This window comes from Felis catus, chromosome B1 (assembly GCF_018350175.1).
Source record: "Felis catus isolate Fca126 chromosome B1, F.catus_Fca126_mat1.0, whole genome shotgun sequence".
Classification (NCBI taxonomy): Eukaryota; Metazoa; Chordata; class Mammalia; order Carnivora; family Felidae; genus Felis; species Felis catus.
Window position 1 is genome coordinate 39556608 of NC_058371.1, and position 20113 is coordinate 39576720.

General features: G+C 43.3%; 1 protein-coding gene and 1 non-coding gene across 7 annotated transcripts in view; one reads left to right on the forward strand and one right to left on the reverse strand.

The window, feature by feature from the left end:
* The window catches only part of CSGALNACT1 (chondroitin sulfate N-acetylgalactosaminyltransferase 1), a 347804-nt gene that overhangs the window by 274921 nt on the left and 52770 nt on the right, over positions 1–20113 (reverse strand). For 3 of the 6 annotated variants that reach the window (XM_019828474.3, XM_019828473.3, XM_023252544.2), the window contains exons 1-2: positions 18717–19366; positions 16810–16876 (exon numbers count right to left, since the gene is read on the reverse strand). The exons of 2 other annotated variants lie outside the window; for them this stretch is intronic. The gene's annotated coding sequence lies outside the window, so the exon portion shown is untranslated. Of the gene's footprint in view, positions 1–16809; positions 16877–18716; positions 19367–20113 lie in introns of those variants that run through there. One more of the 6 variants, XM_045055452.1, reaches the window with a different exon arrangement.
* TRNAE-CUC lies at positions 15806–15878 on the forward strand. The gene has a single exon. It is a non-coding gene; the product is annotated as a tRNA-Glu (tRNA).

Genomic DNA, 20113 nt, shown 5'->3' on the forward strand with positions numbered 1-20113 from the left:
AGCAGGGATGAGATGAACACTTGCCAGCTCAGGACAGAATTAGAAAACCAGAAAAAGCTCAGTCTCACTTTACCCACAGGTGGGGCACTCGGGAGGGTAGAGGCAGCCCATGGGAGCATGGGGCATCTGCCACAGACAGATCTATCGTCTTTCCTCTCAGCGCTCCTCTCCTGGGATTCAAAGTCCCAGGGAGGAGTGTCCAGTTGGCTGTTCTAGGAGGCGTGCCTATGCCCAGCCAGAGCCAATGCCTGCCTCCCACCGACACTACACACAGAACGGGAGTCCCCAAAATGGAAATGACAGCGAAAACCAAAACAAACATGCTCTCTGGAATGTCCTAAATGTGGAAATACTGGCCACATAAAAGTCAAGCACCTCCACAGATGAGTTTCTCACCGCCTCTCCCTCACCACCAGGCAGGACAAAAGGAGGAATCTGGCCAGAGCAAGTGCACTGGGGAAAGCAGCAACCCCAGAGAGACTCAGCATCAAACTAGCAGCCTCCCTGGGGGAATAATAGGACTGCAGCCATCGTGGCTGCAGGATTAGAGACAGGGCCCATGGCCGCTGCCCTCTCCGTCTTCTCCGACTCCATGTCCAAGTTTGTCACATGTGTCTACCTCTCACAGGTGGCACAGAAATTTCTGTTGGAGACAAAATCAAATACAACACAGAAGCACACGCCCTAAGAAATGCAAATACCAAAGATACGTTTTTTTCAAATGCCATCTCTATTATTTAAATAGTGTTTATTACTGCAGTTTGGATATATTCATGGTATCCGGTCCTCTGTTTTCATTAAGAACTACAAAAATTTGCACAGTGCGGTATTTGTGACTTTTGCTCTACCAGAATGAAGTAGACATCACCGAGGCCTCAAAACCACCAATGAGTTTTTCTGCAGTTGGCATCCTAAACAACAAATTCCTCAGCAAAACACTTACGCATCCATTAAAACCCACACGTTTCCTCTACTGAGCAGAAAAACTTAGCAGATAAACATACTCGTGTCTCATCCTCTGTCCTCATTAGAAATTTTAATTTACACTCTCGCCACTGTTATTCAACATAGTATTGGAAGTCTTAGTCTCTGCAATCAGACAACACCAAGAAATAAAAGGCATCCAAGTCAGCCAGGAGGAGGTCAAACTTTCACTCTTCACAGATGACATGATACTCTATATGGAAAACCCTAAAGATTCCACCAAAAAACTGCCAGAACTGATTCATGAGTTCAGCAGTTTCAGGATATAAAATCAATGCACAACAATCGGTTGCATTCCTATACACCAACAATGAAGCAACAGAAAGAGAAATCAAGGAATCGATCCCATTTACAGTTGCACAAAAAACCATAAAATACCTAGGAATAAATCTAACAAAGAGGTGAAAAATCTATATACTGAAAACTATAGAAAGCTTATGAAAGAAATTGAAGAAGCCACAAAAAAATGGAAAAAGATTCCATTTTTCCTGGATAGGAAGAACAAATATTGTTAAAATGTCGATACTATCCAAAGAAATCTACATATTCAATGCAATCCCTATCAAAGTAACACCAGCATTCTTCAAGAGCAGAACAAATCATTCTAAAATTTGTATGGAACCAGAAAAGACTAATCTTTGACAAAGCAGGAAAGAATATCCAATGGAATAAAGACAGTCTCTTCAGCAAGTGGTGCTGGGAAAACTGGACAGCGACATGCAGAAGAATGAACCTGGACCACTTTCTTACACCATACACAAAAATAAACTCAAAAGGGATGAGAGACCTCAATGTAAGACAGGAAGCCATCAAAATCCTCAAGGAGAAAGCAGGCAAAAACCTCTCTGATCTTGCCAGCAGCAACTTCTTACTCAACACGTCTCTCTCTGGAGGCAAGGGAAACAAAAGCAAAAATGAACTACTGGGACCTCATCAAAATAAAAAGTGTGCACAGCAAAGGAAACAATCAGCAAAACTAAAAGGCAACCGACAGAATGGGAGAAGATATTTGCAAATGACATATCAGATAAAGGGTTAGTATCCAATATCTATAAAGACCTTATCAAACTCAACACCCAAAAAACAAAGAATACATTGATGAAATGGGCAAAAGACATGAATAGACACTTCTCCAAAAAAGACATCCAGATGGCCAACCAACACATGAAAAAATGCTCAACATCACTCATCATCAGGGAAATACAAATCAAAACCACAATGAGATACCACCTGCCACCTGTCAGAATGGCTAACATTAACAACTCAGGCAACGACAGATGTTGGCGAGGATGCAGAGAAAGAGGATCTCTTTTGCATTGTTGGTGGGAATGCAAGCTGATGCAGCCACTCTGGAAAACAGTATGGAGGTTCCTCAAAAAACTAAAAATAGAACTACCCTACAACCCAGCAATTGCACTACTAGGCAGTTATCCAATGGATACAGGTATGCTGTTTTGAAGGGACACATGCACCCCCATGTTTATAGCAGCATTGTCAACAATAGCCAAAGTATGGAAAGAGCCCAAATTTCCATCTATGGATGAATGGATAAAGAAGATGTGGTATATATATACAATGGAGTATTACTCGGCAATCAAAAAGAATGAAATCTTGCCATTTGCAACTACGTGGATGCAACTGGAGGGTATTATGCTAAGTGAAATTAGTCAGAGAAAGACAAAAATCATATAACTTCACTCATATGAGGACTTTAAGAGACAAAAACAGATGAACATAAGGGAAAGGAAACAAAACTAATATAAAAACAGGAAGGGGACAAAACAGAAGAGACTCATAAATATGAAGAACAAACTGAGGGTTACTGGAGGGATTGTGGGAGGAGAGAGGGGCTAAATGGGTAAGGGGCATTAAGGAATCTACTCCTAAAATCATTGTTCCACTATATGCTAATTTGGATGTAAATTTTAAAAAATAAAAAATAAAATTAATTTAAAAAAAGAAATTTTAGTTTAGAAAAGAGTGTAGTTGCTCTGGAAGGGATGCCTTACTAAAAAAATGTTCTATATGTGCATGTCACAACAATAAGCAAATGTACAGTGCTCTAGAGATGTGCAAATTATTAAAAAATGAAATTAAAGCTGAAATTCTTTTCATATAGCTGTTAATTAGCACAAATTATAAATTCAATTGTACTATTCTCTCCATGTTGTATGCCTTGGATCATTACCACACTAATATGAATAATTCCAAAAATGTCCTCAACCATTTCTCATGTGTCAGAGAAAATGTAGCTTCTGAAGACATGTGATTCCAGAGGCAAAATGCCACTTTCCCATTATTTACAGTAGTCAGTGGTTTTTACTCCTTAGAAAGAAAAAGCCTACAGACAGTACTGTTATTACTGTGTCTATTACAACTGTAGATCATGAAGCAAAAAATCGTTGCAATTTTTCAATCACTGACACTTCCCAGCCAACTTCTTACATAAGTCAAAAAAATGGAAAAGTGACTGAAGCAAATACTATATGACCCGTAGAGAAAAAAATCAGGTTTCTAATAAAATATAAACACTCATACTGGCCTACAGGACTACAAATAGTCGGTTTCTTATATCTGTATAGTGCTCTGAAGTTATTTTTACAGTTTAAAAAAGTGCTTTTACAAACGTGGTCAATCACGAGACCTTACTCACAACATCCCTCTGAAGTGGGTTCATACACCATATAACCAGGTGACATGCTGAGAGAAAACAACTCTGTGACTAGGTCCAATCTTGACCCGGGGTCATCAGTGGGTGGGGGGGGGGGGGGATTGCTTAAATGGGTGATTTGGGAAAATAGGTAGAGTCTGTTAGTGAGGTCTTTTAGGTTGGGGTGAGGAGAAGATATAGTTATGAGTTCTAGTGGAGGTCACTGGGATGGCCACAACACCCATCAGTGTGGGAGACTGACTTCTATTTAAATCTCCATGGTCGGGGCACCTGGGTAGCTCAGTCGGTTAAGCAACCAACTCTTGATTTAGGCTCAGGTGGTAATCTCGAGATCCTGAGATTGAGTCCCCAGTCAGGCTCTGCACTGGGCATGGAGCCTGTTTGAGATTCTCTCTCTCCCTCTCTCTGTCTGCCCACTCCCACTTACACGTGTGCGTGATCGCTCTCTCTCTAACTAAACAGAAAAAAAAAGATTCCTTTTCCTTCTGCCCCTCCCCCACTCACACATTCTCACTCTCTTTCAAAAAAAAAAAAGTCTGCATGACCTATTGTGAAACAAAATGTCAGGCAAAGGGCCACACCCTAAAGGGAAGGAAAGAGGTCACCCCAGGTGGTGAATAATCCCATAAACAATGTTTTTCTACAAGTGAAATTCCTTTGTTCTATAGCAAATGTTTATTAAGTGTCTATTGTATATGGCACTGTGCCAGGATCTCTGCACTTAAGAAAATCTGGAAGGGAAATTAAGTCACATAGGTACATGGGAACAATACCACCTATACTCTGTATTGGCTCCTTCCCTTCCCTTCACCCTACAAATTTTTCCATCCTTGATAAAAGAAAAAATAGAAAAGAAGAAAAGTTCTGTTGCCCCCTATCACCCTCATGTTATTGCTCATCCCCAATTGTTCCAGTGGTACTGCATTCCGACTTGCATCCCCGCTACTCCAACAAAACTTGGGTCCACCACAGTGCAGACCTGATGAGCACTGTTGAGTGCATACGTGATGGGCCAAGATGGATTCCAATCAGGCCACGTAATTATGAGAACAGTGCATCCTCACCCTAGCAACAACTGATCAAGATCTTTCATTGAGAAGTCACAGTTAAATGTCTATCAGGGTGTGACAGCTTTAATATATGTTGTCAAACTCTTTGGCACTCCACCCATCCAACAGGCAGTGCCTAGGATCCCCTCCCCTTCAACCTGGGCTGACCAGTAGAGCAGAGCAGAAGTAATACCATGAAACTTCCAAAGCTGTCAGAAGACTATACCACTCCTTTCTACCTGGCTCTCTCAGGATGATCATTTTTAGAACCCAGCCTGGGTGTTTCTACCACGGTTACAGGAAGAGGAACCAAGGCCCCAGGCCCTCTGCCCCAGCTAAGCAGGATCCCAGTCTACAGCTAGCACCAACTTGCCAGCCAGGTTAATGGCTGTCTTGGAAGAGGATTCTGTAGCCCCTCCCCACCTCACCCCCACATTCCCCAACTGCCCGCTGCCTTTGGACTGCCCCAGCTGATGTGCACAATGTGCAAGCTTTCCATGCCAAGCTCTGCCCAAAGTGCCTATTTGTGGACTCAATAAATGACTGTGGTTGTTTTCAGCCACTATGTTTTGTGGAAGGGTTTGCTATGCAGCAATAAATAACTGATATGCAGGATTACAGAAGACTCTGGCTTCGCCTTAAAAATTCTACAAGAAAGATTAATACATAATTCTATGTATTAAACCCATTATACAAAACACAATACTATATTTTAGAGATAACTAGAAAACTGCAGGTGCAAATTTACCAGAATCTGAATAAAACTGTGTTTCAAAATAAAGGTGGCAAGTAGTTATTGTCTAATAGATTGCTTAATATTGATTGGGCAATTAATACATGAATACTTTTGGAATCGATTTCTAAAAAAATCTACATCTCTTACAGAAAATGTAATTTTACATCCCTTCTTTCCAGAAGGCAGCATTAACTGCATTTAGAGCTAAGTAAAGCTGTTTTTAAGTCTTTATTATCCATATTAGTTATCCACATTCCTATAAATTCATCAATTCTTCCAATCTAGTCCAGGTCCCAGGACATAGATTTCCCTACTGTGGGTCTTAACTCACTATTTCCGCAAAGGAAACATGACAGAAGCTACTGCAAGTATGATATATGAACCTATTAAATAGTAAACAGCTCACATTTCTCCTAACTTGGAATTTGGCTACAGTTTACCAAAATGAAAAAACAGAAACCATACATAAAACAGCTTTTTCCTTCTAAGCAAAGCCCACTTGTAATAAACTGCATGAGATATTCAAATTTGTTTGATCATAATAGAGCTGTTTAAAAATACATGGCTGGAATTCACATTTGCAGTTTGCAGACGGAACAATAAAGATACTCTGAATTAATAATTAATATGTTATTCAAATCCAGTAGGAAAGGAAGTGGTGTGTTATGCTCACTATCTCACCCTTTTTATCCTTCAAGCCCTAGGCCTTCCCATGGCCTGCTTTGTTCAGTGGTGACTTGAGAAGTTAGGTAGAGTTTGCTGGTGAAATGTATGAGCTAACCACTCTGTGAAAGTCATGGGATGACCGCCATATTCATCAATGCAGGAGACTGGGTTTATTAAAAAGATCCTTGGTTTACTGTGAAACAAAATGGCGGACAACAGGCCACACATACCGTTGAGGTGAGGGAAAGACATTTGAGCATGGTGGCAAATGCCCCACACTGCAGGTGGTGAGTCCAGGTGTCCCCCCAGGCACCTGGGAAGTCCCAGACAGAGGACAGCTGAGCATGCACAGGATCCCACCTGAATGCCACAGCGTGGGGCCTCCAGGTCTCACTGCCTCAGACAAGCCACCAGCCTCAGGTAGCAGGGGCATTTTGTACCAAAAGGTAAAAGTCCACTAACCAACCCGATCCAGGTCACATTTTTTTTTTTAATATAACCTGCCAATTCACTTTCACCACAGAATAAAATTTAAGAAAGAAATCCATAAGGGTTATAAGACCAAATTACAAATTTCACTGAGGGTGGCAGCCATCTAGGCTTGCTGCATCAAAGCCCTAATGATGGGCCAGGCCTGCGTCATTAGGCTTAGTGGGGACACCAACAGCTGACCCAAACAATGACCTCCCTATACTGCTTCCCAGCCATGTAGCCTCGAACTCGGCTGCAGGACAGAGAGTACAAGACCTGCCCATATCTTTGTGAAGAGCCACGGCACTGATGCAGTGGTTCTCTAAGTGTATCCTGGGGTGAACAGCATCAGCACCGTCTGGAAACTAGTGAGAAATGCACATCCTCAGGGACCACACTAGACCTGCTGTACCAGAAGCAGATGGGAAGTCGTCAAGAGGGGAAGCTACCTGCATTTTAACAAGTCCTGTTGGTGATTCTGAGTCACACTGAAGTCTGAGCACCACCAACCAACTGTTCGTAAAGCACTTTGCACAGCACCTGGTGTATATTCTTAGTTCAATAAGTGATAATGAACCATTGCTACAAATAGCTGAACCCATCCCTTCTCTGCGATGCAGATAACACTGTCCTACCTCCAGCAAGTTTGATGTCTGTGATGGAGACACTGGAGATGCTGATAATGATGAAGAGAATGATTAAATGGCAATTGTCTACACAGAGTGACTGGAAGGGGGACAGAGACCAGAAGATGCCCAAATTCATGGCTGAGATATTTATATGGCTATCTCAGAAAAGTGTTGCCTCTGAGGCCATCCAGGACACAAAGGCCTGAGAGGACCTTTTTACACAGAACTTTTCCTTCTTTTAGTACGCATGGACATGATTCTTCATCACTCATCCAGACACCTTCAGCCACTTAAAAAAGATAGGTTTTAGGGATCCCTGGTCAAAGGCCAGCTGCTGAGCCCCCACGTGGCCTTAGGAATCCAACAAAGAGAAAGCCTGCTTCCTGAAAAGGCCCCACCTCTCCCAAATCTGGCTGAGCTTGCATTGGGCCAGAGAGGACAGACACACAGTTGCCTCACACAAGACTCTCAGGCACAACCCTGGGAAGATCAGATGGGTCTGACACACTGGGCTCTCTGACTCTTTGTGGAAGGCTTGTTCTGCTGCTCCAATGGAAGCTTTCAGGTCTCTTGTCAGCTCAAAACTTGCCAATAGTGACTCTCCCTCCAACGCTGCCCTAGGCTCTCATCCACACGAGGTCATTTGTGTATTTGTAATTTGATCCACTCCCTGCCCTTCCCCTGGAAACTATCTTTTCCATGTTCACTTGCCGACTGGCTCCAGAGAAGACTGGAGGATGGGAGAGAGGAAGAAGCCAGAGTGCTGCTTCCCTTTCCTCTCTCTGCTCTGGATGGTATCTCCAGCAGCAGCTTTGTCTTCTCCATGGTTCTAGCTCCCACCAGACAGGCCTTCCCTCTATGGTCGCTGCTTCTGGGAGCCTCCATATAGATTTGGCTCTTGGCCTCTGATAACAATAACTCCCCTCTCTTTGTTCTACCAGCCTCAGGGGTGGTAGTGATTTGCTGCTACTGCTAATCTCTGTGTGACCTCATCATCCCCTACTTGGCTTTCCGGTCTTCCAAAGACTTTTATAACTAAGTCGTGGCATTAAAAGGCTTCTGTTTGACTGAGTGGGTCATGACTAATGCAGCCTCCTGTCACAGCTTCAGGCTTGATCACACCTTACCTGATTTCTGCCCAACTGACTCCACTCCCTACCCAAGACTTTCTTTGGGACCACCTTTTTCCATGGGAAGTCCCCATTCATTCGCATATAGGTCTTTAGTTCTTACCTGTGTGTAATCAACCAGTTTTGATACCAGTCCACCCAACTGCCTGGGCACTAGCCCCAGTCCCAATCACCCAGACTTCACACCCATCTAACCCCAGCTCTCGCAGGGGCAACCAGTCTGTACTGACATTTGCCACCTGTTCTTCCTTACACTCAGTAACAAAGTTAACACACACACTGAGGTTCTCAATAAATATACATTTTAATTTTTTTCCAGGAGCAATCGTATACCATTAAGGGAGTAGGTTAATCAGGTGAAAGGAAACTTGTGACTTGAAATAACTAAGTGGCCCCAAACTCGCCTGATATTTTCACAACTTTCCACTTCCTTTTGGCTGGAAAGATACAACAGATGTACAAACTAGAGTCAGAACACAGTGTTCCAGAAAATGAGTATGCTTTTGGCAACTACCCATAAACACGCAGTAAGTACAGTATTAACACCTATCTTGACGCTTCTCGTTTTGTAGAGAGATCTGCCCCCATTTCGGGTCTTGTGCTCCAAATGGAATCACTGAATTATCCTTAATGGCAAACCTTAGAAAGCACAACTCTCATAATTAACTTTTCAGAAAGATAAAAAGTTAAAAAAACAAAACAGAGACCACTGCACACAATGAAGATCACAGTGGCGTTGACCTGGGACTGCAGCCAGGACTGGTGAACATGACAGCTTTCTCAGGCGGACAGGCACGTACGTATACGTGTTGCATACTACACTCCAGCCTTTGAGAATATTCAGTTAGTGTCCATGAGACCTTCTGGAAAGGGAAAGAGCATGGGTTTCCTTAAATGTTAAGGGAAACACTTGAAGTGATGACTATCACTGTGTGCTTCTGAGCCCTTCTACAGTTACTCAGCTCTTCCCACTTGGCCCTTAGGCCAATGCAGGCAGCTGTCTGAAGGAAAAAAAAAAACATTAATAAAACAGAAGACACAGGCACAGAATTACAGGTTATTTTCTAAAAAGAGCCACTGCACAAATGTACAAGGTCTCCAAGAGTCTGTGCAGCAAAGATGACACACAGAAGAGTCACGTCTGCAGAACAGCCCCAGCGCCTCCCACCTGCTGAGTCTGGGAGACCAAGGCTGAGACCCCACCAGCTCACACACATCTCTCATCTTGCTTTGAATTTAGATGCCAAGGGCTTAGTACTTCAGCATCACTTAACACTATGAACAATGTCAAGTCCCGAGAAAATCTATCTATAGTTACATTGACGTGAAATCCATTACATTGTTATTATTTTTCTAAAACCATTGACTCAATTTTAAATGTCTACAGAATTGGAAATAATTTAAATCATCATAACTTAATTTTAAAAATAAGAACTTGGACTTTGGTTATTTCTTCCCACTCAAGTTTCTGGATGATTTCATCCCTGAAAACTTACAAAAGGGGAAAAACATTCAGCTAGAAAATTGTAGCACATGGGTCTCATCTGGGCTGTCTTTGCTCTGCCACTACCTAGTCATATGACCATGAATGTCTGTCATAATCTCTCTCCTCACTCTCTTCCTTGTAAACAATGTGGTTGGATCCATACAGGCCTAAAATCCTCCTGTTAAAATAACTGTACAACTGGCTCCAGAATAAGAACCTAAGAAATCAGATTTTAATTCAAGGTAAATTTGAAGCATGATGAAATAAAAACACTGGCATTGCAGGTTGGGGCAGAGATTGTGAAAATAAAGGAAACAACAATGTGAAGACAAAGGAATACGTGTGATTTAGAAGAGCTTCCAAAAGTTAGGAAGGTTTCCTATGATGTAATGCATATGTCTTGTTTTGTTGTTGTTGTTGCTTTAATTTGGAGTCAAAAGCTTTCTCCTTCAATACCGAATATTTTGCAATATTTCTAAATGATCTAGCCCGACAGCATTTGAGGAAGAAAAAAAATCAAACATTACTGTACGTCAGCTTTCATCCTGTCACAAAGCCATTAGGACTAATGAAAAACGATGGCATTGTTAAGTTTTATTTATAGTTTCTTCTTAATAAAATGAAAAATGAACAGAGAAACACTCTGAATATAAATTTTTAAAGACTTTAAAGATCTAAGACCAGTAGCAAAAAATATATATGTAGACATAAGCCCATAAGTAGTCTTTAAAAAAAATGTGTAGAAAGATTGTTTATGGCTCCTGCTGAGTTTTGCCTTTCTCCAAGGCATCATAAATAATTAGATGTCCTACAGTCCAGGTCACTGTCATCAGGAATTTGGGGCCCTAACTGTGTCAACAAGATTCTGTCTCCAACTTAAATTTTACACATTCTGCCCTGGACACCACTGAGGAGGATAACCCAGTGAAGCAAGATACTGTGCATCATATTTCTTAAGTCACCTCCCCTCATACCAACTAACTACATATTACCCTAAATTAGGTCTAGGAATGGAAAAGAGAAAAATAACATTTGTTTAGCCCTTACTGCCCAAGGCTTCACAAGCTTTATCCCACGTAATCAGGTAAGTTCATCCAGAACATTTTACTTTTTTCTTCAAAAATTTTTTAAAGTTTATTTATTTAATTTTGAGAGACAGCATGAGCAGGGGAGGGGTGGTGGGGGGGGGGAGGGGACAGAGGATCCAAAGCAGACTCTGCTCTGACAGCAGTGAGTCAGATGCAGAGCTCAAACCCACTAACCGTGAGATCATGGTCTGAACTGAAGTCAGACGCTTAACCCACTAAGCCACCCAGGTGCCCCAAACATTTTACATTTTTTAATCCCCCGTCATAATATAACGATAACAGTGTTACTGTTATTTAAATAGCACTTTGAGCAGGGGTCAAACTCTTCTAGAAAAAGCCGAAGAGTAAATATTTTAGGGTTTGTGAACCGAGGGGCACAACTGAGGATACTCTGCAGGTACTTACTTACATAATAAGAGAACACACACATTTCCTCAAATTTGCTATTGACAAAATTCAAAAGATAGTAACAGCAATTGAAAATAACATAGATCAAACGAAGAAAAACAGGATTCTTTTGAGAAGGATAACATTTCACTCAATTGAGGTTTAGAGTTAGTGTTCCTTCTCATCAGATCGATCACAAATATGTATCTATTAAAACCACTCTTGGGGCGCCTGGGTGGCTCAGTCGGTTAAGCGTCTGACTTCGGCTCAGGTCACGATCTCGCGGTCCGCGAGTTCGAGCACCGCGTCGGGCTCTGGGCTGATGGCTCAGAGCCTGGAACCTACTTCCGATTCTGTGTCTCCCTCTCTCTCTGCCCCTCCCCCGTTCATGCTGTGTCTCTCTCTGTCTCAAAAATAAATAAACGTTAAAAAAAAATTTAAAAAAATAAAATAAAATAAAATAAAACCACTCTTAGCTTGTGGGCAGTGCAAAATCAGGCAGGAAGCCAGATTTGCCCCAAACTGGCCAATCCTTGTTTTCCACCTTACAAAGGTTTTCACTGATCATGCATTCAACTAATATTCAGTATATTCCCTCAGTTATTCTTCAAAAGAATTCTGATGAGTATGTACCACTAGGCAATGAGGGTATCTAAATGGGCAAGTCAGGGTCCCCACACCAGGATCTAAGCATGCTACCCCCAAGGGGCTCACTGTGTACTGGAAGAGAGTATACTAAATGCCACAACAGGGATGTATTTGGGTCAGGCGAGGGCCGGCTAGCACAAGGAGGGAGTGGCCGCCTCTGCCTAACATAGCCAGGGCTGCTCCAGGGGTTAAGAGCCCAAAGTCTAAAATGAGACTGCCTGCCTTCAGGTCCCAGCCTCTCATTTGCTAGCTGTGTGACTTGCACAGGACATTTAACCTCTCTCTGCCTCTGTTTCCCAACTGTAAAATGAAGAGACCACAAGAGGGTTGTTGTGAGGACCCCACGAGTGCATGTAGACCATTTAGAGCAGTGACTGGCACACAGGAAGCACATGCAAATGTTAGCTGCTCTCATTATGACAGAGAGGACTATAATGGAGCTGAATCTTAAATGATGAGTAGGAATTTCCCAGGAAGACAAGGTAGAGAGAGCCTTCCAAGCAGAAGGCAGTGTGTGCAAATGAATACAAATATGAGAAGCAATCCCGAGTGGTTTGCTGTAGCTCAGAAGAGCAGGGGGTTGAGGCAGGAGATGAATATGGCGAGAACAGATCACAGAGGGCTCGTGTGTGCCATTCATAGGAATTGGTCCTTGATCCCACACCAAGGGGATGTGCAAGTTTTAAGCAGCTCAGAGCATCAGCATTATAGGATCTAACAGCAGGGTGGAGGATGGCCAGGAAGAGGCAAGGATGGAGACAGAGAGGGGCGCCTGGGTGGCTCAGTCGGTTGAGCAACTGACTTCGGCTCAGGTCATGATCTCAAGGTCCGTGGATTCAAGCCCCACTTCGAGCTCTGTGCTGACAGCTCCAAGCCTGGCCCTGCTTGAGATTCTGTGTCTCCCTCTCTCTCTGCACTCCTCCCCCCAACTTGCACGTTCTCTCTCTCTCTCAAAAATAAATGAACATTTAAAAAATTTTTTTAATTTAAAAAAAAGGGGGGGGGCAGAATGGGACAAAGCAAGTAAACATGAGGCTGAAGCAACAGCAACAAGGAGAGATGATCATGGCCCCAAAAAGAAAACTGGTGGTGAAGGCATGGAGGGAACACTTGGGAGCCAAGCAGTACTTTCAGTCTTAGTGACACTCAGCTGTGGGTCCCAAGGGAGAGGAATGAGGAGGAGTCCAGAATGACACCCAGATCTCTGGTCTTGGTATAAGGTGAATGGGTGGGAGTTCAGGCAGAGGAATAGTAATGGCAGGGAGGGTGTCCAGACAGAATGGTGAACCAGATCAGCCCTGGGGGAGGTCGGGCCATCTCCCTGCAAGACAGCTAGGCATCAAGTACCAGGGAAGGGCAGAAGTGGAACGGAAGGAAGAGCAAGAGTGACGGTCAGGAAAATGTGGAGACTGGGCCAAGGGCAGCAGGGGGTGAGGGGTGTGGCATCAGAGAGGGAGGGGCACCAGAGCTCCTGGGAACCCAGCACTAGCCAGCACCACAGGGTGGGCCCAGCTGTTTGGGGGACCTTGCTGGGGCTGAGTAGCGCAATGGGGAATGAGCTCACTTTGGGATGTGCTGACTTTAAGGAGCTCAGGAGGGAGCTGTAACCTGGAGTCTGGAGTTCAGAAAAGTAGGTCTGGAAATACAGATTCAAGGGTCATCAGAATATATGTGAAGGGTGACACCCCACCTGGAGAGACTAAAGAGAACTCAAAAGAGAGAAATAGGATATTGAGAGAGAACTATCTAAATTTTTTTAAGTTTATTCATATATTTTGACAGAGAGAAGGTATAAGCAGGGGAGAGGCATGGAGAGAGAGGAGAGAGAGAGAATCCCAAGCAGGCTCTGCACTGACAGCACAGAGCCCGATGCAGGGCTCAGACTCACAAGATCTCACAAGATCATGACCTGAACCAAGACCAAGAGTCAGACGCATAACAGACTGAGCCACCCAGGTGCCCTGAGAAAAAACTGTCTAAAGGGAAAGGAAAATCAAAGGGAAGTGGTGTCCCAGGAACCAAAAAGGAAGGTCAAGAATAAAGTAGTCAAGTACGGATGTCAGATCTGGCAAAAAAAAAAAAAAAAAAAAAAAAAAAAATTCGAGGAAGATGGAGGCCAGCACATATCTGACCTGACAATCAGATTCACAGTGAGAAGGGTCAGAGCAGCTTGCAGGAAAGCTTGAACTTCAACAGGTGAATAGTGACTGGGAAGTTATAAGGTGGTAGCAAAATTTAGGCTCTTAGAATCCCACTTGTGACTGACTATATCCCAAGGAAATGAGAACACTATCTCAAAGAGATACCTGCCCCTCCAAGTTCACTGAAGCATTACTTACAGTAGCCAAGGCACAGAAAGTGACCATCGACAGATGAACGATAGAGAAGGCATGGTACATAAATACAATGGAATATATCATTCAGCCATTAAAAAAGAAGGAAATCCTGCCATTTGTGACAACACGGATGGACCTTGAGGGCCCTCTGCTAAAATGAGATAAGCCAGACAGAGAAAGACAAATACCTTACATTCTCACATGTGGAATCTAAAAGAGGTGAACTCACAGGGACAGAGAGTAGAATGGTGTTTCCTAGGCTAGAGGGTACGTGCAACAGGGAGACATTGCTCAAAGAGGACAAATTCCCAGCCACACAGTGAATAAATTCCGGGGATCTAATGTGCAGCATACTGTATTATGGGGGCACCTGGGTGGTTCAGTTGGTTAAGCATCCACCTTTGGCTCAGGTCATGATCTCACAGTTCGTGAGTTCAAGCCCCATTGGGCTCTCTGTTGTCAGCGCAGCACCCGCCTCAGATCCTCTGTCTCCCTCACTCTCAGCCCCTCTACCATGCACATTCTCTCTCTCCCTCTCTCTCTCTCTCTCCCTCTCTCAAAACTAAATAAACATTAAAAACAATGCTGTATTATATACTTGAAAGTTGTTATGAAAGTAGATCTTAAATGTTATGACCACACATGTAAAAAGTATCTCAGGGGATGGAGGTGTTAGCCAACCTTATCGTGGTAATCATTTTGCAGTAGATATGTGCGTCAAATTACCACATTGTACGCCTTAAACTCACATGTGTTACATGTCGATAAAATTTCAATAAAGTTGGGGGGGAAAAACCTGTAAGCTGTTGAGGGGAGGCAGGAAGAGGTAGTTGTAAAAGAACAGTCCCATGAGGTGCCCACTGTCGTGCCATTTCTCACAGATAAAGAAAATAAGACCCAGATATTTGTCCTAGTTCCCTCAACTAAAAAGTGGGAAAGCTGGAATTCAATTCCACGCCTCCTGGTTCGAAGACCAATACTCTCTCTACTTTGGAAACATTGCGTTTTTGGTTAGGATGTAGGAAAATAAACTACAGCTAGGTACAATGGGAATATTAATAAACATGTACCTTTGGTAATGCTTTTAGCTTTTCCAGGGCAATAAAAATACTGGAATGGGCACACAGCATAGGGCATAATCTCAACAACATCCATACAACCCTTCCATAGAGACATTTACATTGTACAGAAAATGAAACAGGCTCACAGGCTAAGTAACTTGCCCAAAGAGGAACAAGGATGGGCAAAGGAGCAGTGATTCCGGAAGAGGTCAGTCTGGAGGCACTCTTGGTACTGATTTAAAACTTAAGTACCTCACACCTATTAGGATGGCTACTATCCAAAAAAAACAGAAAACAAACAAAAACAAACAAACGAAAACCAGGAAACAATACATGTTGGCGAGGATATGGAGAAACTGGAATTTTTGTGCATTGCTTCTGGGAATGTAAAATGATGCAGCTGCTGTGGAAAATGGCATGGCTGTTCCTCAAAAAACTGTTTAAAAATTATCATACGCAGAGTGCCTGGCTGGCTCAGTCAGTAGAGCATGTGACTCTCAATCTCGGGGTTGTGGGTTCAAGCCCCACGTTGGGTGTGGAGTCTATTTAAAAATAATAATAATAATAATAATAATAATAATAGTTTTTAAATGATCCAGTAATTCCACTTTTAGATATATACCCAAAAGAATTGAAAGCACAGTCTCAAAGAAATATTTGTATGCTCACATTCACAGTAGCATTAGTTGGGGTTTTTTTAAGTTTACTTTTATTTATTTTGAGAGAGAGATAGAGAGAGCAAGCGGGGGAGGGGCAGAGAGAGAGGGAGACAGAATCCCAAGCAGGCTCAGCACTGTCAGTGCAGAGCCCAATGCAGGGCTCGAACCCACGTGGGAACCGTGAGATCATGACCTGAGCCCAAGTCAAGAGTCAGACGCTTAACCGACTGAGCCACCCAGCCACCCCATAGTAGCATTATTTGTAATAGCCAAAAGTTGGAAGCAACCCAACTGTCTATCAACAATGAGTAGATAAACAAAATGTGGTATATACATTGGAATGAAGTATTAATCTTTAAAAAAAAAAGGAACTTCTTGGGCACCTTACCACCTCACCTCAGGGAGTATCTATTATGTGATACACAGAATGTATCTTTAGGTATAAACTAAGACACCCCCCCCAACCCCGACACCTATACCGACAATTGAGTTTAAAACATTTTATGTTCCCATATCTTTCTGCAATCGTCTTTTCTTTCTTGAACAAATTTGCTAATGGCAAAAGCTGAATACACGCTAAAAATGTCAATGATTATACTACCAGGAGCTGTCAATCTGGGAGAAGGCAATCCAATTGCTAATTTAGAAATAGGCAAAATTCACTGAAGGCCTTGAGGTAGCTTTCCTGCAGTGGCTCCCACTGTGGCAAAGACTGCTAGTGCCCATACAGTACCCATCCTTCTCTTTTTTTCCTTTGAAACTGAACACCTGTATTCTTGAGGGGGGCAAAATGCCCAGAGAAAATTACCTTTTCCACATCCCTGGAAGACAGAGATGGCCAGCAAGGTATCAGTGGAAGTCCTTAGGCTGGGTTTCTAGAAAAGAATTGTAAAGAGAGCTTATTCAACTGGCAGTTACCCTTTTGGTCTTCTACCCTTCATTCTTTTTTCCTTCAGTCTGACAGACTTCATGGCTGGAGCTGCAGCAGCCTTCTTGAGCCAATGAAGAAATGAGACCAAGAGAATCTCAGTTACCCTGACATCCTTAAGTCACCAAGGCAGTGAGAGCAACTCTACCTCCAGTCTTCTTATTAAGAAAATAAGCCGTTTAGAGTTTAAAATCATGCAGTGGTGGCAGAGGGGTCTGTACTCTCAGCCAAATGCTATTCTTAAACAGGTAAACTTAGGACACTGAAAAGATCCTATCTCTGTAGTAATGAATGATGTTAGAAATGAATCTCTGTGTTAGAAATGAATGGTGCTATTGGGCTCTCTGCTGTCAACACCGCTGAGCGGGCTTCAGTTCCTCTGTCTCCCTCTCTCTCTGCCCCTCCCCAGTGCACATGTGCTCTCGCTCTCTCAAAAATGAATGATTCTAATGATAAGGATGATGATGATGATGATGACAATGACATTAACCCTTATGAAGTGCATCCTAGGTGGCAAGCACTGAGGCACAGAAAGGTTAGGTAATTTACCTAAGGTCTCACGGCTATAAACGCTGAGGCTGGGCTTTAAATCCAGGCAGTCTGGAGGCACCTGGGTGGCTCAGTCAGTTAAGCATCTGACTTCAGCTCAAGTCATGATCTCATGGTTCGTGAGTTTGAGCCCCACATCTGGTTCTATGCTGACAGCTCAGAGCCTAGAGCCTGGAGCCTGCTTCGGATTCTGTGTCTCCCTCTCTCGGCCCCTGCCCCACTCACACCCTGTCTCTCTTTGTCTCTAAAAAATAAATTTTAAAAAGAACATTAAAAAAAATCATTGTTAAATCCAGTCAGTCTGGTTCCAGAGTACATGTGTTTAACTTCAAGACAATATCAAACATAACAAACTAATATACACACACAAACCAATCTCCACAGACACACTAATCTTAAAGCATTGTCAATTCATTAATGAAAATTCTTATGATATGTCATCCCTAAATCGCTCTTCTATTTGAGATATTATTTTCTGTAGGACCTGAGATTCTTATAGCTCTGGCAAAACATCTGACTGGCTTCACAGCTGTTTTACGTGTTACCATAAATACTGTTTAGACCATTACCATAGTCTCTGATAGAAAGCCTTCCTGTCCACCATCCACCATTACAAGATGAATCTCCCAAAAATGGAGATTTGATCACATCACACCCTTCACCGAAGTCTTCAGTGACCTCTGTTACCTGAATAAAGTCCAAACGCCTTAGTCCGTATGTGCTCTTGGCAACTTTCCCACCTTCCCACCTCTCCCCTTCACACTCCAAACCCTCCCAATTGAGCCACTGGTTGTGCCCTGTATTCACCTAGGTTTTCCCATCCTGAACCTTGTTATATACTGTCTAGCCTTCCTGGATGCACATCCTCTCTCACTCCTCCCCAAGCCCCATGTGTCCCCATCATACCAAATCCTCAAGCCCCAAATCAAAGCCTCACGTGCCATATTAATGGCTCCTACCTGACAAGCACCAAGCTGTCACGGGTCTGGTCTAGGAGGAAAAGCACTGGGTTTTCTCTAGGTTTTTAACAGGTCTCCACTAAAGAGAGTAAATATAGCCCAGCCCTGCAACAGCCCCACTCTTAGACCAGAGCCAAGGACTGGGATCCCTCCCCTCCAGCACACACCCTCCTCAGCCCCCTTCCTGGTGTGCTCTAACTTCCCTCCTTATCTTATCTGATCAAAATCAACACCATGAACAGTCTTCAGGCTAAGAATAGTTCCCAAAGGGATACTTACACCCCTAAGGATATGTAGAAAGGGGTAGGAGAAGGCTGCAGAACCGCTCTGACCAGCTTGAGGGGTCCAGCCAACACGAGGCTGCTGCCCTTCTAATCCACTGACCAAAATCATCCTAGTCAGGGAAACTCAGAAGGGAACTTGCTCAAGGTTGTTACATCACAAGAAGGGGCTTACTTCTCCTAAGAGACTCAAGTAACTGGAGGACTGATTACTATCGGTCAGGCCACGTAGTATCTCACATGGGAAAAAAAAGTTTAGTCAAATACAAGGAATCGTCTTCTGGCTTGCAAGTCTCACTGGTTGATACAAAGTTACCAGATTCATTCACTTAAAAACATATTCTAAACAAAGTCCTGCACAATATCCAAACCTTGAGCTACGCAGTATGGCTAATTTTAGTTTTCCTCCAGGTAAGCTACACCTATCAATGTTCTCTGAGCAACTGCCCATTCCCGGGGAGACACTGGCTCTTCTTCGCTCACCTGACACCTAGTTCTCAGAGGCCTCGAGTGCAGCGTGTGGTGATCTGGCTGCTCCATCCTCCCAACAAGCAGCCATCCGCTCTTCCAGCCTCCAGGAAGACTAACACTCTACCCTGCACATGCCAGATGTTCTAAAAGGTTTGAAGGAATGAAAGAATAAGAGTCCCCCAAATCAGCCACACTTACTGGTTAATTAGGCAAATCACTTGGCTATCCCCACACTCTTCTCCGGCTCCCTTCCTCTGCCACTGCCTCCCCCACCCCTGCCTGGAAAAACAAGGCAATCAATGAAAGTGCTGCCAAAGAGGAGACAAGAAGAGTAACAGGGCATCTGAGTCACTCTTGGACCCCTGTTACATAGGGGGTTAGATGAGCTTTTCCAAAGCACCACTAATACTCTCTTTAAAAATCTATTTAAAAATAGATTTCTAAAGTCTCCCCACCCTGCAATCACACACGGCCCTTACAGAGGAAGCCACAGCATGGAAGAGAGTGGTTCATACCCTTTCCTTTGTCAGTGAACCCACCAACCCTCCCCAATTTAACATTTAACTCATTTAAATTAAGGAAAATTCTATTTCCAGCTCAAAGAGGATTTCACAAAACAGCAGAGGGTCATTGTCCCTGTGGTGTGTGAACCCAAGCCCAGCTCCACCCATATCTATGTTGTGGGGAACAGAATTTCCTCAACATCCTCAAAGGAAACATTACTTCCTAAAAGGAAAACCACAGTGGAGACTGATGGTCACCTCCGGGAGCAGTCAGGCCACTGTCGTGCAAGCAATCAAGAATGTGAAAAATGCCAGTGCTAAAATCAGACACTGGAATACACTGAATCAGGTTTAAAGGAGTGCCTTTTCCCAGCCTGAAGTCCACAAAACATCCAGAAGAATCTCTTTTTTGTCTCTGACC